Genomic DNA, 21,247 nt, shown 5'->3' with positions numbered 1-21,247 from the left:
TCTGGGCTGGGCAGGGCTCTCTGCTCTGCAGCTGAGCTGGCCCCTCCCCTCTGCTCCCCGGCTGCTGCTCTGCAGAGACTTGCAGGCTCAGATTGTCTGCCTGGCTTCTCCCTGCTAAGCAGGGATTATTACCCCTGCCTCTCTACCTTACACAGACACCTCAGCATTAGCTTGCAGACGACATGCTGGCTATAGTCCATGCTGTGGTAGAGGACAAAGGCAGACAGGCTTTTGGGAGCTGATCAACAGGTAGCTTAATGCCCTTCCTTGAAAGAGCTGTTTAAGAAGAGCTCTGTTAGTTAATGGAGAGAGGCTTTGTTTTCTTAATGGGTTGATAAACAGGGAGTTAGTGGTGATAAACATTCCCTGCTGGGCAGCTCAGGAAGTGGGAATAATCAAAGTGTCCTGCTGGGGCCTGGCCAGGTCCCCCTCAGCTCAGCTCTGTGAAGTGAAGGGAGGGCTGCTCTAGCACCCCTAGCTTCTAGCTTGAGCCACTGCAGACATATGCCTGCATTTGTTCAGTCCAGAGGGGATGTATGTGCAGTTGCAAAGTGATTTAGCTTAGCCAGGTTAGACTACCCTGCAGAGATTGAATCATTTTAGGCTCAGGCTTTTTGGATGTCTGTCCCTAGCCACTGACTGGAGCCAGTATGTAGAGTTCAAGACTGGAGATATGAGAGAAGTTTTGCCATTGACTTCAGTGGGGCCATAATTTTACCCCAGGCCTCAAGTATTCTGTCATGGATCAGACCTGTACAAAGATCATTACAATAATTACATGCTTACCTCTGCTACTACAATGTTGAAGCCTGAGAAAGTAACTTTTCCTCTCTGTGTACCTCAGTTTCCTCATTTTCAGATTCTACCTGCCATTGTAGAAAGCAGCTGAGTTTGTATAAATGCTGTTATTACTTATATGACCACGATTTGATGCATTGCCTGAATAGCATTTTCTGAATAGCTGGGAATGCTATTCCCAGCCATAATATAATGAGAAGAGGCAGCAAATTAGGTAGGCTAAGCATAAGAGCCAAAATTATCCAAATTATTTATGCTTATTTCTTTCAAAACTTCTTTGGGGAATTTTTACTTTCCTCAAAACCTTCATCTTTTATACCATAGAAATGGCACAGATGGGACAAAGACCTGAACTGCCACTGCCTGATGTGTAAAGCAGATTGGTGTGGTGTGGAAGACTTGTGTATTATGAGTTGAATGGGACCCCAGATCTGATGCAATGTTGATAAAAAGACCACTATGAAATATGTACGTTTTTCAGCTTAGTTCCAGAATCTGGAAATAATCAGTGCAGTTTTTCTGTTTTAAATGGAGTCCTAGCCTATAAAAGATTTGCTTCAAGGTAGTGACTTACCACATAATTTTACATAAAATTGTTGTTATGAAATTCAGGTTAGGGGAAAAAACAGGTTGTTTTTCCTTCACTGAAATCTCAGAGCACATCATTTTAAACCCAGTCTGCTCCCTTTGTTTCATTCCTGTAGGGAGAAGAAAAGTCTCTGTCTCCCCAGTCATTGATGGGTCCAGAGTCAGCCCTTCATATGCCCTAGCCTACATAGGAAGATGCTTGGGGTATGGCCATAGCATACTCCAGCAGTCCCCAGTTGACACATACTCCCTTGGGGTCCATTGTCAGCTGGCACAATTTATGGTAGCCACTTAGCTTCTGTAGGCTTCTCAGGAGGGCAGGACTGGTACAAATTGGCCCAGAAAATCAAAGAGCTGTAATTTTCTCCCTGACGGCCACCCACCAACAGTTATTAGTGGAGAAAATGATTCTGGTCTGAAATATTATGTAAATATAAAATCAAATACTAGATTGGTTAAACTACTACATTTTCTGTGCATCTGACTATTACGTACACAGTGAGGCCCCTCTTGATGAACACACAATAAAGAACAGCAATAAAACCAGAATAACAAAGCCACATGGTATCCTGCTGAATCTATGTTTCTGAATATTCTGAGCTCTGTGTTTTGCATCTGCTTATGTCAGGACTGATCCTTTCACAGCACCCAGATGAAATCTAATGTGACCTGACACAATGGAGTGCTCATATCACCTTGCAACATATTTTGAAAGGGTTCCTGATTTCTCAAAATGTGTTGTAGTAGAAGATTATTAATTACAGCACTTAGCTGCTGTTATTTTGCTGCTGGTCTCAGCTGTAAGGAAAGTATCTGAAATGTTACTGCCAGCACAGCTTTAAATTTATACTTTCTATAAATACTGTAACATTGTTATTTTAATCTGTAAATCAGATTTGTCAAGGTCAATCCATTAAAAATGGCTCCTGTGCCCAATATAATTTCTGGCAGCCCTAATTTTAGTGGGTAAGTGTTGATTTTAAAAGGACTCTTATGCCCTGAGCTCATCATATTCCTGCTTGCCACAGAACAACCATGCTTTGGAAGATCAAGGGGGGAAAGTGTTTCTGCTAGTGAAATGTTTAGTCTCCACAGGCTCTGAAACAGAAATGAATTGTCAATCCTACCATTCCCCCCAAAAAAGACTATTTTTCAACTGAAGATTATTGAAACAGGCATTACTGTACGGACTAGGCTGGGCACTTCTTTGCTATCCTAAGAGGGATCATGTGTCCAAGAGCTAATATAGGCACTAAAATGCCTCTGTGGCTTGACTTCCTTTGTTATTGTATGAAATCAGAAATTTGAATATATGACACTAATACCTGCACAGGACCAGAGGGCTGATGACTGACAACCCGTGTCCTTCTTATAACACAGGCATTGTGTCATGATTAGGTATGAAGTGAAAATCATGGCAAATCAGATGAGGTTGTTCTGATTAATTCCTGGTAGCACTATTGTATGTCGGCACTGCCCACAAGAAAGATGCCAGGAGTGTTCCAAGGGAGTCAGGGGAAAACGGGATTATATGAATGTTAGAGTTCAATTCTAGGGCCACCTTTAGTGAGCAACTTCCTCCAGCAGTCAGAAGTGTGGTGATAGTACTGCTGCCTGGCCTGCGCCCTGTTTGTAATTGATGGCAGTCACTCATCATGATGCCCTGTGACCAGTGGGGTCCCTCAAGGCTCTGTCCTGGGACCCATCCTGTTCAACATCTTCATTAATGATGTGGACACTGGAGTCAGGAGTGGACTGGTCAAGTTCGCCGATGACACCAAACTTTGGGGCAAAGCATCCACGCCACAAGATAGGCGGGTGATCCAGGCTGACCTGGACAAGCTCAGCAAATGGGCGGACGAGAACCTCATGGTGTTTAACACCGAAAAATGCAAGGTTCTCCACCTTGGGAGGAAAAACCTGCAGCTTCCTTATAGGCTCGGCAGTGCTACGTTGGATAGCACTACAGAAGAAAGAGTCTTGGGGGTCGTCATTGACCACAAGATGAACATGAGCCTCCAATGCGATGCTGCGCCTAGTAAAGTGACCAAAACGCTGGCTTGCATCCATAGATGCTTCTCGAGCAAATCCCGGGACGTCATTCTCCCCTTGTACTCAGCCTTGGTGAGGCCGCAGTTTTGGGCTCCACAATTCAAAAAGGATGTGGAGAAGCTTGAGAGAGTCCAGAGGAGAGCCACGCGCATGATCAGAGGTCAGGAAAACAGATCTTACGATGACAGGCTGAGAGCCATGGGACTCTTTAGCCTGGAAAAGCGTAGGCTCAGGGGTGATCTGATGGCCACCTATAAGTTTATCAAGGGTGACCACCAGGGTCTGGGGGAACGTCTGTTCACCAGAGCGCCCCAAGGGATGACGAGGTCAAATGGTCACAAACTCCTGCAAGACCGTTTCAGGCTGGACATAAGGAAGAATTTCTTTACTGTCCGAGCCCCCAAGGTCTGGAACAGTCTGCCAGCGGAGGTGGTTCAAGCACCTACATTGAACACCTTCAAGAGTAAATTGGATGCTTATCTTGCTGGGATCCTATGACCCCAGCTGACTTCCTGCCCTTTGGGCAGGGGGCTGGACTCGATGATCTCCCGAGGTCCCTTCCAGCCCTAATGTCTATGAAATCTATGAAATCTGTCCACACAAAAACTTCCACTTGTGAAGTGCCTCTAGTGGTGTGTTACATGACCAAGTTTTTCCTTTGTGGGTGAGGTCTTAATCTTAGCCAATCTCTGCATTGCAGTCTGAGGTGTGACTGCAATGAATGTAGGCATATCCACGCTCACTTTTTTCTATCCAGCTTAGGTGCTACTAGGAGGGAAGGTGCAAGAGTCCCAGACTTCAGCTCTAGCTGCCTTGGCCTACCTAGGATCCTGGTTACTTTCTTTGTGGCTAAACCATGCTGGAGTGCTACCATGGCTCCATCACCATTAGCACCCAAACTTAAAAGCTAGTTTAGTTACGTCTGAATGTGATAGCATCACACCTCTGCTTGCCAGCCTCAGGGAATCTAAGTTGCTATAATATGAAGGGCTGAGAGGGAGGATTGCAACAGAAAAAAACAGTTTATTTAGAGTGTGCAGCAGATTGTATGTCACTTATATTTTAACTTCCACCTCTTGTTGGCTTCCCAGGATACACCTGCACCTTTTTACATTCCCACAGAGTCACACCCCTTTCCAGATGTGTAATACTGCCTTACCCATCACTTTTGTTTTCTGTGGTCAAGTGCTGTCATCATATGGAGGCCTGGCTGATGAGTAGGTGTCGGGGTAACCGAACACCGAGTGAATCGGGCCCCAAGGTCACGGTGGGCCGGGGTGGCAATTGGAATACGAACAGGTGGGATTAGCGGTGGTGGAGTGTGAGCTGTACAAAGATGATTTATTTACTCACGCTTGGGAAACGGAGGCTCAGATATTTCTTCAGTTACAGTATAGCGAACAACAAAGGGGTCTGTTGGCCCACGGGGTTCACTAGCAAGCCCTTGCTTTCTACCCCCTGAGGTATAGGTGTGGCTGCCCACTAGCTAGTCCCAGGGCTGGTCAACAGCTCATGAACAGGATAACAAGCAACAAAAACTGTAACGTAGTGAATCGAGGAACGGGGTTGTGATGCCAGTCCAAAAGACAGTCCGTAAACCGAGGTCAGAGATGGGAAGCCAGAACGAAGTAAGGCAAAGTCAAAATCAAAGTCAAACAGTCCCGTAACCAAGATCGAAAAGACAAGTCGCTCCACCTGCTGTCCGCAGCCTCTGCTTGCGCCTCACAGTCCCTGCCGTCCGCAGCCTCTGCTCACAGGATTGAGCACAGTCTCTCTTCCAAAACACACACACCCCACCTCACCACACCCGGGTGGCGGCTCACAAACCTTTTATAAGAATTTAGTGGCCAATCAGAACGCTCTTCACAGAGAAATTTCTAGTCAAATTACATCATGCAGTCAGTGAACTGAGCATGTGCGTTAGATCAGATTACCTCATGCTCTGTGACTGACAAGCCTCCAGGTCACCCAGAGGGCACATTCTGGGGGCCTGTCTGTAGTGTCAACTCCCTGTGATGGCAGCACCGAACTTAAGATTTTTCCTTGACAGTAGGATGCCTGATTTTCATTTATACATTAACACTGCTTTGACAGGCATAAAAGGGCTGTGGTGTGAATTAAAACAAGGCCTTAATACTTTTAAAATGAGAGATGTGAAATAGCGTATTTACCTGAATCCAAGGCAAGGCTTTCCACCAGACACAACGTGGCAGAGGGAGACCTCATTCTGGATCTGAGTACCGGCCTGGGGCAAGTTGCAGTTAGCTCTGGCTTTGGCCACAGGCTCCAAGTCCAAGTTGGAGCTGAGCTGCCATCTGCCCTGGCCCTAGGTATCTTATGTGGTGTGGGAAAGGGCACGCTGGTGGGGGGATATAAGGGTGACTGCAAGGTGGGGTGGGAGGGGGAGTGCAGGAGAGACCAGTCTTTAGGGTGAGACCTTACCTGCGCCCTTGTCCAGTGCCTGCCCTCACACCCTGCTGCTTACCTCTGGCTCCAGCCCTTTCAGCCCTGACCTGGCCAGGCCCAGAGCTGCCGCCAGTCCTTCTGCCTGGCTGGGTAGGGCTGGCAGCTGGGCCACAACCAAGAAAGCAGCAGAAATAAGTGGCAGGGGAGGGGTGCAGGGAGTAAAGAGGTGGCAAGGGTAGGAAGGACAGGTGGCAGAGGAGAGCAGGGAGTAGTGGGACAGGCCCAGGGGGCCAGGGGTGGCAGGCAGGGTGGAGGGAGCAGGTAGCTCCTTTCCCTGCCACAGCAGTGGGGAGGACAAATTTAAAACAACCTTCCATTAATTAGACTCTATGCATGGGCAAGCATAATAAATCTATAATTGTCCATGTATAGAATCTAATTATGGGGGCGAGGGAGCCATCTTAAATGTGATATCATCCCTGTGTCAGGTAAATATGGTACCTCACAACTTGCAGGGTATTTGGGCTGCTGAGGAGCCAGGAGTCAAACAGGATTCAATTGGTGGAAGCCAGTTTCCCAAAACTCTGCTGGCACCACAGTTCTTGGCTGATCATACAATTCAGAGTTCCTCCAGTGCCCAAATGTTAGGTGAACTTTTAATAACCCTCAAATTACTCCGGTTTGCTTATGCAACTATTTTAAGAAATAGGTTTGATGGCTTTGCATTTATATTTTTATGGAAAAGATTAGAAGTGAACAATAAAACAGGACAGGTCTCTGTGTGCTGAAGTGAATAAATGGATTAATCATATAATTTACTTCAAGGACTCCAAAGTATCAGTACCTTTTTGGAAAACTATATAGCACCTTCGATTCTCACTTCTTCTGGCTCTGATATTCAGCCTCTTTCTGTTTTGTCATTGAAATCTGCTTTTAAAGGGAAAGGGTTGGGGGAAAGGGGTTGATTTGTTTTTGTTTGGTTGGTTTTTTGTTTTTAAATATTATAATAATTTATATTAAAGGATCTTTTTAGGTATTAATCACGTAAACCTCGCAACACCCAGCAAGGTGGATACATTTTGCAAAGGAGAAAACAGAGAAACGAGATTAGTGCAATATGCGCAGTTACCAAGGCAGCATGTGGCACTGTCTACTAAACCAATCTTCTGTTCAGTATGAAGACCTTCAAACCCTTTATTAAAGAGAAAAGAAAGATGCTTTGTGGTAGCTGATGCTTGCTGAGTTGCCCATTACTCAGTACCATTCAGGCATTGAAACTAGAAGTAAGTGTGATTTAAGGTGAAAGCTCTTCTGTTCCTCAGCTGTTCTGAAGCAAGAAGCAGTAGGCCCAGATTCTGATCTCACTTACGTGTTATAAATCAGGAGTGACTCCACTGGCATAAGATTGGAATCAGGCCCTAGCACCCTACAGTGATTCAAAGGCAGATTAGAACTGGTAGCTGTGGAAAGCTCTTCCCTTTGGGCTATTCTGCAAATAAGTACATTTTAAATGGCCAAAGATGCAGACATTTATCCATACAAACCACTTTCCGTATAATTTCATCTGTATCTTTGGGGTAAAGATAGCACCCAGAGCCGTCAGAAGGTCCTTTCCCTAGGAAGGGAATGAAATACACATTACAGCAGCAGGAGAAATTTTAAATGTTCCAAACTAGAAAACAGCTTCTGTTATCTCTTTAAAACTTGTGTAGTTGTAGCTACAGTAGCTTGTATATCAAAAAGGTTCTGATAATAAAATGGAAAGATAGTAAATCAGATTGTGTCCTCTCTGTGCACCCAACTTGTGAATGCTTTATGATTTCATGCTCTGTCTTCCAATGCCAAAATTTCTTAACCTAGAACTCTTTCTGCTCTGTTTAATATATACAGAAGGATCCAAGAATCTTGATCTCATTTGGGTAGATCCAACAATGTTTGAACAGAGATATATCTTAGATTAATTAAGGCCATGGACAGATGTTACATTTTTAGCGCTACAGACACCTATACAGCACTACAAAAGTTAACATAAGAATGTAAGTATTGCCATTTACTGGGTCAGACCACAGATCCATCTTGACCAGTATTCCTAGCACATGGAGCTGCCCACACTGTGTGTGCCCTGCCACCTGCTCCAGAAAGTCCAGGCCGTCCTCTAGGACACTGCCCTCATCTACTTCGCCCAGGTCCTGCATGAGGGCAGTTCCCATCCATCAGTACCTCCAGCCTCCAAGACATCATTGTGGGGCCCCTGGCTTGGCAGGTCCCATGGACCTCTCTATCTCACCATGTTAGCAGGTGAGGTTCCCAATACCAAACCAGTCCGCTTCCAAACCACCCATCACTGCCAGCTTTACATATTCTTGGGCTGCATGCACCACCATCCTGTCTATCCTCGTGTCCTGCCTGGACATCAAGTGGTGGGACCTGCTGAAGGACAGGGGTCCTTGATTGACAAGTGTGTATTCCATCTTGATCATATAGGCCACTGGGGACCTCAGCTGGTGGCTTCTTCATAGAGCCAACGCCATGGGCATGTATCTGGCAGGGTTTACAGATGCCTCTAATGCCTGTCCCTTCTGTGATGCCCCCAAAACCAGGCTGCAGCCACCACCTCCTCCAGGACCTCTTGCTGAGGTTCTGGTTACACTACTCCCCTGACCTGTTTACTTATGCACTTCCCATTCATGGCCCCAGCAAGTCCTAGGACCTTCTGGTTAGCTTCCTCCTGGCCCCAGCCAGACTAGCCTTCTGTCTCACCAGGAAAGAGGCCGTGGCCAGGAGGACCCCCAGGGACTGTGAGGCCACTTTCCTGTCCCTGGTCCAGTCCCATCTCTGGACAGAGTTTCACTGGTTAGTGTCCACTTGTTCCTTGGACTTGTTTAAGGGCCAGTGGGCACTGTCCAGTGTGCTCAACTCAGTATCACCCTTGATACATTAATTATAAACCTTCGACCTCCACTCCCATCCCTGCATTGTTATCATTTGTCCCCAGAAGTCAGTTGCCACTTTCCCAGTAACCTCCCTTTTTGAGGGGGCCTGATAGTTTCACTTGATGGGTTTTTTGCCCATGGCCCCTTAAAGTGGCAAAAACGCCTATGTTCACACAGTGGCAGAGAGTGGATGCTGAAAGGAAGAGTGAACTGGATATGACCAGGATTTTTTCCACTGTTCCTCTCTCACTTACAGCCTCCAGTATTTGGACTAGGTGCAGACATTCAAAAAGCCCGAGGTGGAATCAGTCAAATCTTCATGGGTTTCTCTAAACTATGAAGAATAGATTGGGAATGAACAGAACACACGTTCTCCCATTGGTAAGGTGGGGCACAGGCGCCTGCACTGGTCAAGGCCAGCAGGCTGGGGCTCACCTGCAAGCCTCCCAGTGTGCTGGACATTGCCAAACGCAGACAAATGAAACCAATCAGCAGTCCATGTATGACTGGCTGCTGGGCACATGCCTCCAACCCTCTGCTGTTAGCTAGAAGCAAGGGGGGAGTCAGCACAGAATCTCTCCCCAGCCCCAGCCCCCTCCTGCTGCCAACCCCAACAGACTTACCAGCTGGAGGCAGCTGTTAGCTGCCCATTTAGTCTATGCCTGAATCTCCAAAGCAGCCACATCTTTTCTGAAGCTTTTCTGAATTGTTTCTCATGCTTTGAATTGATTCAGAGCTTTTAATTGGTCTCCCGATTTGATTCGGAATCAGAGATTCGGTCCCTGAAGCAAGCCAGATCTCCTGCAAATCGAATTGGCTACTGAAGCTTTGTGCAGTCCTACCAACTAGGGAGCAGAGCTGTAGCCCGCCCAGGGCCAGGAGCTGCAGCTCTGCTCACTGCAGCAAGCTGTCACAGAGCCTTTTGCTGTGCCAGGGGGTCAGCAGTTCATCTTAAGATGCCTGCTTATGCCCGCATGGTGTCAGGGTCGAGTGCTGCTGCCCCCATGGAAGTAGCAGTGGAGATGGCTGCTGTTGCTATGGGGACAGCAGTGACGGCTGATGCCCCAGCAGTGGCAGAGGGGACAACGGGATCTATGAGCATATGTATGCCCTTGATAACATTATTGTGTAGCTCTACAAAGTGCTAAGGCACTTGTAATTCTACAAATGAACATCTGCCCATGGCCTTTGTTACAAATGTATCATTCTGTTGACGGCAGACACAGTGAATAAATTTGCATGGATACAACATATATGCCCAGAAAAGTGAACAAGAGAGTGCAAAGATGCAAGCAGAATATCAGATATGTTTATTGGTCATTTTGGCTGTCAACTGCATAAGGAGGCCTGTAACCCTATTAATCTGAATTATAGCAATGGAAGCCAATTTGGGGTCCTTAATTCACACAGACCCATTGACTAACTTATGTATACAGAAAGCACAATTTGGCCTTATAAGACGTGGAATTTCAATCTACCTTTTTAAAATACTTCTTTTTCTGGACTTGTACATATTTTCCACTATTAAATTTAATATTTTAAAACTATATATTTCCTTGTTTCTCTTAATGGAGGGCATATTTGACCTTAGTCCTTTAATTGTGCAGTAATTAGTATCTAAATTCATTGCAAACTAACTGGTTAGGATGGTTACAATATTAATTCATAATTGTAATCATAATCATAATATTAATTCATATCTTTTTTTTAACTGTGTAAGTATGATTTCTTTAAAAGGAAAATTCTGTGAGAACATACCTAGATTTTGTTCATCCAGTGTTTCAGTATAACATACTATTCAGCAGGTATTTCACATTTTGAGTCTATTTGTACATGCGGGAGCCTGCCTCCAGTGCTTGACTATAAGGGTTCTGATTTTCTCCTGCTTACACCAGTTTTACACACCATTGGCTTAACTGATTTTATTCCTGATTTATACTTGTATAAGTAAGAGGAACATCAGATGTGCATCATATAAGCTTTTACACTACATTATTATTGACCATAACCATATGGTACAGCACAAGTTTTTTCTTATTTAATAGAACAGCATTAGCTGTAGCAATGAATTTTGTCTAGACAGCTTTGTGACATGTTATAGTGATGAGTACTAATCTCCCAGGACATAACCGTGTAATGAATAATTAAAATTAGGGCTCCTCATCTTACAGATCATGGAAAGGTTGGCATGTCCTTCTGACTACTTACCCAAGAGCTAGAGTGGTCCTCCATTGTAACCTGGTAGATGGCCTGGTTCTTTTCATGGTCTCAATTCAAAGCACATCATACTATCTTTGTTCCAGGCTTATAAAGGCAAAATTTAATTTAATAATTTTATGAGCAAAGAATTTTACCTGTGCTTTTGGGTTTGACTTTTTAAAAGACAGACTTTTCAAACGTTCAGACTAAAAGTATCAAAGGTATCAGGGATAAGGACATTTTATTATATATGAAAAGCTAAACTATGATGATTCGGCCTTAACTCAGATCATGCTAGAGGGAATTATTTTAATTGAATACAAGTTTAATCCTAAAACATATTACACCTGAAAATTGAGATAAGAAGTCTTTAAATTTTAAACTTGAAGCAAAAAAAATATTTTCCTTTTCTACTTTTTCCATAAGAACTACTTCCCAGTCAGGGTGGCCAGGATCTGGAACAAACTTCCAAGGGAAGTGGTGCTGGCTCCTACCCTGGCGGTCTTTTCTTTAAGAGGAGGCTTGATGCCTACCTGGCTGGAGTCATTTAAACCCGGTTTTTCTCCTGCTCAGGCGGGGGGTCGGACTTGAAGATCTACAAGGTCCCTTCCGACCTGACTTCTGTGATTCTATGATTTCAGGTTCATGTTGGTGCTTTAAGAGACAACTCTGCTTCATTATCATTCAGGAAAACTCCCTTAATTTACACAAATAAGTTGATATGTATGTATATTACGGTAAACAAAGAGTGCTGCAAACTTTGGTCACTTTAATGCCTTGATTGTATTTAATATATGCAAGATGCTGGAAGCTTTGTGTCATCAACAGCAAAGCATGAAATAATATATGAATTAGGAAAAATCCAATAACAAACAGCAGAACACTACATGCATACATATCACTGTTATTATAAGCAAATACAAGACTGCATTTGATTAACCACAGTTTATTCTTACTTTAAATTTAGTGGACAAATGCAGAAGACATGCTATAATTACACATGCATTTCCTTCCAAAGTTCAGAACTAGTAAAAATATGGTAAACCTGTATAACTTAAAAAAGCATTTGTTACCATTTGCAAATTAATAATAAAATATAGCATACTTCCATTGGTTTCCTTTTTTCGGGTTTTGAAGTGAACATTATAGCATTATATTTTCATTGCTAGCACATGTTGAATTTGAACTGGTAATGTATACAGAAGCATCACCATTGCTTTGCTAGAAAAGGTATTATTAATTAAATTTATCAACATGCGAGTTTAAAAAAAAATTGTTACAGTTCACAGTGATCTGAATGCTTTCTCGTGGTTCAGCATGGACAGTACTTTGACTGCAAGATTTTCTTAACATCACTGTGTTCTGTACTTTTTATAAAGAATTTATTATTGAAAAATTATACAAAATAATTTTTTCTATGAATAAAGCAACAGAAAAAATTATCCGAGCCAAAATCAGTCACAGGATCTCAGAAGACGTGAACAAGCATTAGGCATCTTAGTGTTATTTTAAACTAAGTATTTCTATGCCAAAAGTGTAATAAGAGTATATCTATATACGTGCTTAATGGCATCAGAATAGCACATCCGTCTCTGTGCTTTGTTCTGAGCTTGCTGAGTGAGTTGAAAATAAGGAATGTGCCCTCCAAACTAAGCAAGTTACTAAGCAGCTGAGGAAAACTTACTCTCAGAAAGAGTTAGTCTGCTAGAGTTTTCCCCTTCAGTTATAACTAAGGTCACAGTAGTATAGTTTTGTAGCAGGGTTGCAACAAACTCAGTTTTTGCAGCAAATAAAATTATGTGAATTGACCTGCTTTCTTTTTTTTTCCTAGTTTCATTGAAAATTCAGCACCCTCAGAAAGGTAAGCATTGCTTTAATATTCATTGCCTTGGACTAGTATAGTCAAGACATTTTTATCAGTCTTGCATGGATATATGCTGTGACCAAAAAAAAAAAAGTTCTGTTAGTGAATTTGTGCAAACCTCCTGGAGTCCACAAGTCATTTTCTTGTTTGTGTTTGTGAAGTGGGAATCCAAACAAATAAAATGGAATGTAGTGGCTAAATACTCAGATCTTTAGCTAGAGAAAGACCGTTTTTGTCTTTGGTTTTCCAGTCTGATTAATCCTTTTATGAAACTGAAAGCTGCTAACCTCTGTGGCTAGATCACATGACAGTGTTCTTTTGTATGCTTCTGTACTGCAGCAGTGCACCTTCAGGAAAGCCTATTCTTGAGGGGTTTTTAAAGCAGGTTGCCTCCACATATCACTGTAATGTTATATTTTAATTATAGCTTGCAATGCACTTCAGACACTCCAGCAGGACTGCCTAATTAACAAGGTTGTTCAGCTTTCATACAGTATCAATCAACTAGTTGCTGAAAATGTCTTGATCTCATTTTCTGAGATTAAAGTATAAATGAAGGACACTTTGCTCCATTGTTACCAAACTAAAGGAGGACCATCTGGTTTGCAAATGTGATATTAAAATCTCTAAAAATGTCTGTGGCACCAACTGAAAAGCACATACTTACTGTTAAACATGGTAGGAGCTCCACTCATCTTAATGGGATACTCGCATGCTGAAAGTTAAGCATGTGCCTAAATGGTTTTCTTGATCAGGGCCTGAGAGGCTTATTGTCAAATACAATATTGATCTTAGCAAAAAAAAAAAAAAGAGTAATAATAAACTGGCTCATTTTAAACAGAAAAACCTCTCTGTATTGTAATGATTAGTACTTGCTATAGATTTTTAACATGATTTAGGATATTGAATATGATGAAATGGATTAATATAAGAATCAATTAAAATATCATTAAAAAGGAAATCATTTAGAGCCTTGAAATGAGAAAAGCCTCCGAAATCTTTGTATTTAGACATCTAAAAAGAAAGGTAAGATGTGCTCCCTGAAAGAACACCACAAAAATTACTTTCAATATCAATTTAAAACTTAAAAAAAATCCTGGTGAAAATTGTTATCACTGATATTGGTAGTATTGTAAATAGATTCAGACTCAATCCAATTGAGCTTGCTTTTAGCTCGAGCTGATCTAAAACCCCTGGATTTCTTTAGAAGTCAATGGAAAAAAAACCCTGTCATCTTCTTCAAAATGAAAAACAGGTGGTTTTGCCCAAGGTTAGGTCTGGGTTGTGGATTTACCACTAGCCTTAGAAGTTAAGCTGGAGAAAGAGTATGTCTTTACACACCCATAGTTCCACATACAGGAACACAGTCTTTGAGAATGGGATGTTTAGATAGAAACCAAATTAAACTACACTGAGGTGTAATTCATCTGTGTGCAGAAGGCCAGACCTTGTGATGGCATATGTTAGACTTAAGTGGTACCCGGGGGAATATTTCACTTATGGAATCATAAATTGCTTTCATTGTGCCTTTGTGGTTTTTAATACATCATATAATAGATGAGCTTGGGGAGGGGTAAAAAAAGATATTACCTTTTTCCTCAAAACAAGATTCATTCATTTTCTCAAGCAGTAGATTATGAAAAATCAGTAATAGTTGTGTGAGTGACATGCCTTACAGAAAGAGCAGGTACAGTCTCCTGCCTGGGAACCCAGCTCATTTATGACATATTCAGGGGTGGCTTGAGGTCAGCAATAAAATATTAAAAACTAATAATAGAATTTTATAATTCTTCCTCTTCAGAGCCCTCAGGTAAGCCTGACACATGCCAGTTGTTGATTACAGAATGCTGAGTACTTCATTAAGTGGAATAGTATATTTTCTGTTTTGTCTTGAACAGTTTTGAAAGTAAATGTTTAAGCCATCCAGTTACAGACAAATGTACTTTGAGCTTTTGAAACATACTCTCTTGTTTTTCTTTATGTTAATCATAGAAGTCTTATGACCCTATAACAAATGCCAAATATAATCAATTTCTACATTTCTTTTTCTTTGTTCTTTAAGCAGTTTTCACATGGGCAGTGTAAGCTTTCATTTTGTGATTGACCTAAACAAAATTAATGTCACTCGAATTATTCCTATATTTAATACTGCTTTTGAAGTAAACATTTATTCTGTAAACACTGATAGTTTACACAGACGTGAACAAGACTGTGAGAGGAAATGCTAGTAGTTGTAATGTGCTGAATAGCTAGCAACTACTTTGGGGTAAAACTGCTGTTCCTCTTTACTGTGGTTATCTTCAGAAACCAAGTAGCAGTAAAGCTTTGTTTGTGGATTAATGCCTTTGAATCAGCAAAACTGTGTCAGATTAACAATTCATTTAGATGCTGCCATATTTTTATACTATACAATAATGAACATGATTAGCACAGAAATACTATGTTCTCCTTAACCTGTGTGTAATTGGGAGAATCTACCGTATGTATTCTACAGTCCAGTTCCCATTGAAGACTGAAGGTATAATTACAGTACAGGCGAGCTCATCTCTGGTAATTACAGCTGTCACCATCGATCCAATTAACCAGGATAACTACCTCTGCTGAGCCAGAGTTGACAAAGCTTTCTTGCTAAATCCAGATTGCTGTATAAGGGGTTTTGTTGGGTTTTTTAGACTTTTCAATTGATAAAATTGCTTAAACAAAAAGATAAACTTTGTGGTTTATGGTTGAGAGGGCTAAAAGAGAAATGATATTAACCTGCATTCTAATAAGCAGAGCTTTTTAATGTCTTTGTGAAGCAGACTGTAGAAACAGAAGTGGGCTCTTCAGACAGAAAATAAGGAAGAGTAAGGCCAAGGTAGCTGTCTGATGTGCAAATCAAGCTGGAAGTTCCCCCAACACCTCTATTGAAAGTAATAACGATCAATGACATCAATAGCAACAGTCATTTTGCTCCTACCCAAGCAAACTGGTGGCCTTCATGGGAGTTCCTCCGGTTTTACAGTGGTGTAACCAAGAGCAGAACATGGCCTGATTGACTGACATCTCCTATCTCCTTCTCATCCTTCCCCAGGCAGTGCTTACCCAGAATTGTTTTATTTAAAATATACTGCGGTCTAATAACTACTAGAGGGGGACATAGGACCCATTGTGTACATAATACTTAGGAACTTGGGACTTGAAGGAATCTCCTGCACCTAGGTATCACATAGTCTGCAGCTATCACAGACACCATGGCATATTATCTGTTTTCATGAATGTATTGAGTTCCATCTTAAACATAGCTAGGTTTTTGTCTCTGTAATTCCACTTGGAAGGTGGTTACAGAACGTCATGGCTCTACTTGTTAGGAACCACCTTCCAGTTCCAAGCCTAAATTTATTCATGTACAGTTTTTACCCACTTGCTCTTCCCCCCGCATTGTCCTTTGCTTAGTTCTCCTCCTCCTTACTGTGTAACCCACTGATATATTTATAGACAGCAATCATATCCCATCACAGCCTTCTGCTTTGCTACACTAAACAAGTTAACTTCTTCTGTTATTCTTTCACATGATAGACTTTCCTGTCCCCTGACCATGATGGGGGAAATAGAAACATCTGAAATAGAAGCATGAAAAGCCTCTGCTTCCAATGAGAAAAAGGAAGGGACAAGAGAAAACAAGCTCACAGATCCACTTTAAGGAAAAAACAACAGGCTTAATTGCCCAGGGTCCCAGCCACAACTTAGCCTGTTCCATGGACCCCTATGACTGATCTGACGGTGTGTCTTGATAGCAACTATTTAACACACAGTGTTTGGCAATAAAAGCAAAGCATTCACCAGACATACTGCACTAGAACCAGTTGCCTTATAATGTAGCACAAGGGTAAGTGAACTTTATATGCAGCTTAATCATGCTACTGCTTCAACTTTTGATGCATGAAGAACTATTACATTCCCGTTCCCTTGGCTGCTGACAATGTCTGCATAGGGGCTAGATTATGATACTATAATACTTGGTCTGATACTAAACCTTGTAAATCTTTACTTCTTATTCAGTTCCAGTACTCCAGGGGAACTCCTCAGGGTGTAGGATATTCTCCTGTATAGTGAAGAGTATCACAGTCTGGCTTTCCAGTGAAAGAGAGGATACTCAAGATCTATATATCTCAGGCACATTTCATAATGCACTCTCAGGTGTTAAAATATAGTGAAATCACCAGTGGTTTTAGGGCACTTGAATCTTGAAGACATACATTAATTGCAGGTTCTGACAATGGGCTCTTTTGAAAGACCTCAAAATGTCCAGAGCAGTGGTTTTCAAACTTTTTAAATTTGAAGACTGCTAAAAAATTTAACATGGAGGTGTAGACCCCTTTGGAAATTTCAAATGAAGATGCAGACCCCTTTGAATTGTAAATGTGGGTATTGACATACTTTTGATTGATCACAGTCATCTTTTGCAGACCCCCACAAGGGGTTCACAGTTCACAAGTTGAAAACCACTGGTCTAGAAGTACAGGGTAGATAAGATGCCTTACTGTACCATTGACTTAACTGGAGTTCACTATGTCAAACATCATAGAGGAGTTAATCAAATGTTTTCAACTTTATTGAAAAATGGAAAGAAATAGTGATTTACCATCTTTCCCCAGTTTCCTGCCTAGTATGAATACACATCTTTTCTTACTATCAAGACAATAAAATACAGAAAATGCCTATTATCACAGCATTAATAAGAGTGGAATGCATAAGGATACATGTAAGCAGATTATAAAGTCCCAAGCTAGAGCTGGTTCATATGCACTCTCAACAGATATTAGAACTTCTGCTCTTTGTAACATGGCTGAAGCTTTAAAGAAGCTAAGTGTGCAGAGAAGACTAAAATAAAGCTGCCACTCTTATTAAAATTTCCTAATTGCATCTCATATCAGATTATAGCTTAATAGAAAAGTCTACAGAGCCCCTCAATAGCCAGATAGCTCACAAAGATACTATGGGAAGAACTCTTGACCATAGTGAAATTCACCTGCCTGAAGAAAGACAATCACATGGACTGTTTCAGAGTATACCCTCCTTTATTCGGTGTGCTATTAAAGAAAATGAACTCAGACAGCCAAAATTTGTGGCATCCTTCACTTTTTATTGCAGTGACATAGTTAGTTTATGCACTGTACTTTACTTGAAGTTGTATTTATAGCCCTACTGAAAGAGAAAACCACTGGATATGCTCACTATGGGGCCACACATACTGCTGCATCTGACTGGGCACATCTATGCAAGACACTTCAAGTGCAGGAGACTAATTGTATTGTGTATTAGCGTGGTATGCAAAACCCATGCTAATACACTAATGTGCAGGAGAATTACTCTACTACGCATTAGCATCACCAAAAAAGCATATGCCAGCTCTAATGTGCAGTACTGCTGATGATGGCACATTAAGGTAGTACCTGTAATTACAGATACAGTGGAGTTGCATCATACGCGCATTTTACTTACGTGAATTCAACTATACGCACTGTTTCAAGCAGCGAAACACTTGAATGATTTAATTTCTGACTACGATCCCTCCACGGAATGAAGCCTTAAAATCACATGTAGTATTACGGATGATTTGAGACCGTACCAAGAAATGTTTGAGCAGCTCAAGAGACAACAGTGACAGTTGCCGATCACCATGTTTTTCAAGAAAAAACAACCAGCAGCAGATGAACCTACGCAATCAACTTCTCGAGCTGAACCAGAGCCAACCACGTTGTCTACAACTCGCTCTCCGTAATTTTGACTATATGCGATTTTCGCCTTATGTTCTGACTTTAGAACCTAATCCCCGCGCAAGATGCGACTCCACTGTACTAAACCTAATGCGTTGTAATTACAGTGCATTAATGAACATGTGGGTGCACATACTGATACATAAAATAATCCACAGGTTGTAGCCATTGACTGTGCAATTGGCATTGCTCTCCGTGCAATGTCTACAAAGTAACAAAGTAAAATATAAAAAGAGAATTTCAAGCCTGTATCCCATCAATAATATAAGACATTGTAAAAGGGACATAAATGGGTAGTGAGAGTTTTTCTTGCATGAAGCATGGCGAATGTGTTTGTCTAAGAAAAAAATGCAAGTGAATTAACACAGGTGAATCAAAGTGTCCTAGCCTTTGTATGAATAACAGAACAATCAGGCTGGCTTACACAGCTCCAGTGCAATGTTTCTCTGATAATGAAATTTGGAAGCTGCCCATTGTAGCACTGTTAATAAGAGTGGAATATAAAGGATGCATGTAAACAGGCTATAAAGTCCAGTGACGGTTCATGTCCAGTATGTCCAACAAATATTAGGACTCCTGGGTTTTTTTTACATGGCCAGAAAAAACATGCTCACAGATCCACATTCAGGAAAGAACAACACCTTTTAGAGATCTTGTAGCATTTTTTAAACTCTGTTGGATTCATTTCCTTAACACATTTATGAACAATAATAGGGTAAATTTTAGGGGATCATATCATATTGAGGCACCTTTTGCTCATTGCCAGGCCCCTTGTCATATTGTTCCAACGCCAAGAAGCATCTGCTACTGACATCTCTAGTACTAGTGAGAAATCTCAGTAAAGTAGCTGGATGGTTATTGCTGACAGCTGGGACCCGCTTCACAGAAGCATTAAAGAAAAGGAGGTGGAAACTGTGCGTTGTATATTTGTTTATTTTCAGGCTCTTGCTTATGATCTTGCATTATGCTTCTTATTCACAGAAAACTCCCATTAGCTGTACCTGAAGCTTCACCAGTGAAAGAAAGCAACATTGTATCTTACGCCAGGAGACATTCTTTCATAATTTTTTTCAGTGAGTTTATTGTGTAGTAGTTAAGCCTGTTACAATCAGTGAAACCTTGAATTTCCGGCCCCATAAGATAAAGGCTTGTAACTTATGCAGACATTGCTGAAGAATATTACAGGGGTCTTCCATATATGGAGCTGCTTTAATTGTTCAGGAGCAGGTCCCCACCCTTCCCAGTTACTCTCTCCCCTCTTTGGTCTCCTACATTCTTATAGTACCCACTGTCTCTTCACAATGTATATCCATGCTTACACTAGCGGGACCCAGTGGGAGATTTGCCTATGGATGTAACTCTAATCTGTACATTTTACAGCAGCTATTCCCCAGCACCAGAGATGTGCTTGGTTCCAAGAGTCCTCCCAAACTCCCATACAACTGAGTGATGCTTTCAGGAAGGACTGAGGGACATCACAGATATAATGAAATTTATTAATAATTAACAACAATTTTAAAAATTACCAGTAAACGTTCATTAAGGTGGAATTGTATAGATTTGCAGCCTTTTGTGGTGAAAGTCCTGGGGCCAGATCTAAAAAAGAATATTGGCACCTAAAACAGGACTCGGTCAGACTTTAGATGCCAGAAGCATGGACAGATGAAACAATTATACTGTTAAGTTACATTGACGTCGCAGATCAGACTGAACTGATGTAACTGATTCATCTCTCCATTTTTAACCTGATATTGAGCTAAACACCTGTCATTTGCAGCCTATTTTATTCAAGGCACTCTTGCGCAGTAACTCCACTTCCCTTTTAAAATAGTACCTTATTTATATAAATCTAAGATGAGGTTTTTTTCCTCCCAGTCAGCATGGGGGAAAAGCCCCTCATCTTACATTTGCATACAAAGTGGAGGAGGGAGGGGGGGGAAGGTGGCTACTGCAGCTATCCAGGTCGGGGCCAGAGTGAGACCTACCAGTGGTGCTTGCTCCCACTCCCTGTCCACTTGCCCTCTGCAGCTTCCCCCTCCCTCCTTACTGTCAGGCACAGCTTGGCTCTGGCTTGGGCTGGATTCCCTCCCGGGCACGGAGCACATGGGAACTCTCTCCCCTGCCTGGCCAGGCATCAGTGCCAGTACAGCTGCATTGCCTGCCTAGCCAATCAGCAGCACTGGCACTGCAGCATGGCCCACCAAGGGCTGAGCTTCCACGTGTTGTGCTCTTGGAGAGAACAGAGCATGAGCAACGACTGACAGAAATAGGCAGAGGGCATGGAAAGAAGCAGTGGCTACCGGGATCTAGGGGGTTAGAGGCAGAGACTGCTGGGGGGAAGGGCAGAGATTGTGGGGGGTGGGGAGGGGCAGAGGCAGTGGAGAGCTGGTGGCAAGGGGAGCAGCAGCAGCAGGGGAAGAAGTGTTGGGGTAGAGGGCAAGGCTCTGAACCCCAGCTGGGGTCTGCCTAGTGCGGGCAGAGCAGACCCACACAGTCTTTTTCCCTGCTCAAGCAGAGGGGTGAGGGATATGGCTAGATGCTAGCCGGACCTACAGGCTGAGGTGGAGTTGGGGGGCGGGGGTCCGTTCCTCCCCACTGCCTCAGCCTGGCTAGCATCTGGCCACACCCCGTCCCTCCGCCCAAGCGGG

General features: G+C 42.4%; 1 protein-coding gene across 4 annotated transcripts in view; it reads left to right on the top strand.

Annotated features, from left to right (window-relative positions):
• The window catches only part of SEMA6D (semaphorin 6D), a 351,383-nt gene that overhangs the window by 228,506 nt on the left and 101,630 nt on the right, over positions 1 to 21,247 (top strand). For all 4 annotated transcript variants that reach the window (XM_090028631.1, XM_090028633.1, XM_090028630.1 and 1 more), the window contains one exon: positions 12,808 to 12,837. The gene's annotated coding sequence lies outside the window, so the exon portion shown is untranslated. The remainder of the gene's footprint in view (positions 1 to 12,807; positions 12,838 to 21,247) is intronic.

This window comes from Crocodylus siamensis, chromosome 15 (genome assembly GCF_052110815.1).
Source record: "Crocodylus siamensis isolate JL-2025a chromosome 15, ASM5211081v1, whole genome shotgun sequence".
NCBI classification, from domain to species: Eukaryota; Metazoa; Chordata; order Crocodylia; family Crocodylidae; genus Crocodylus; species Crocodylus siamensis.
This window is presented reverse-complemented; position numbering and strand designations above follow the sequence as displayed.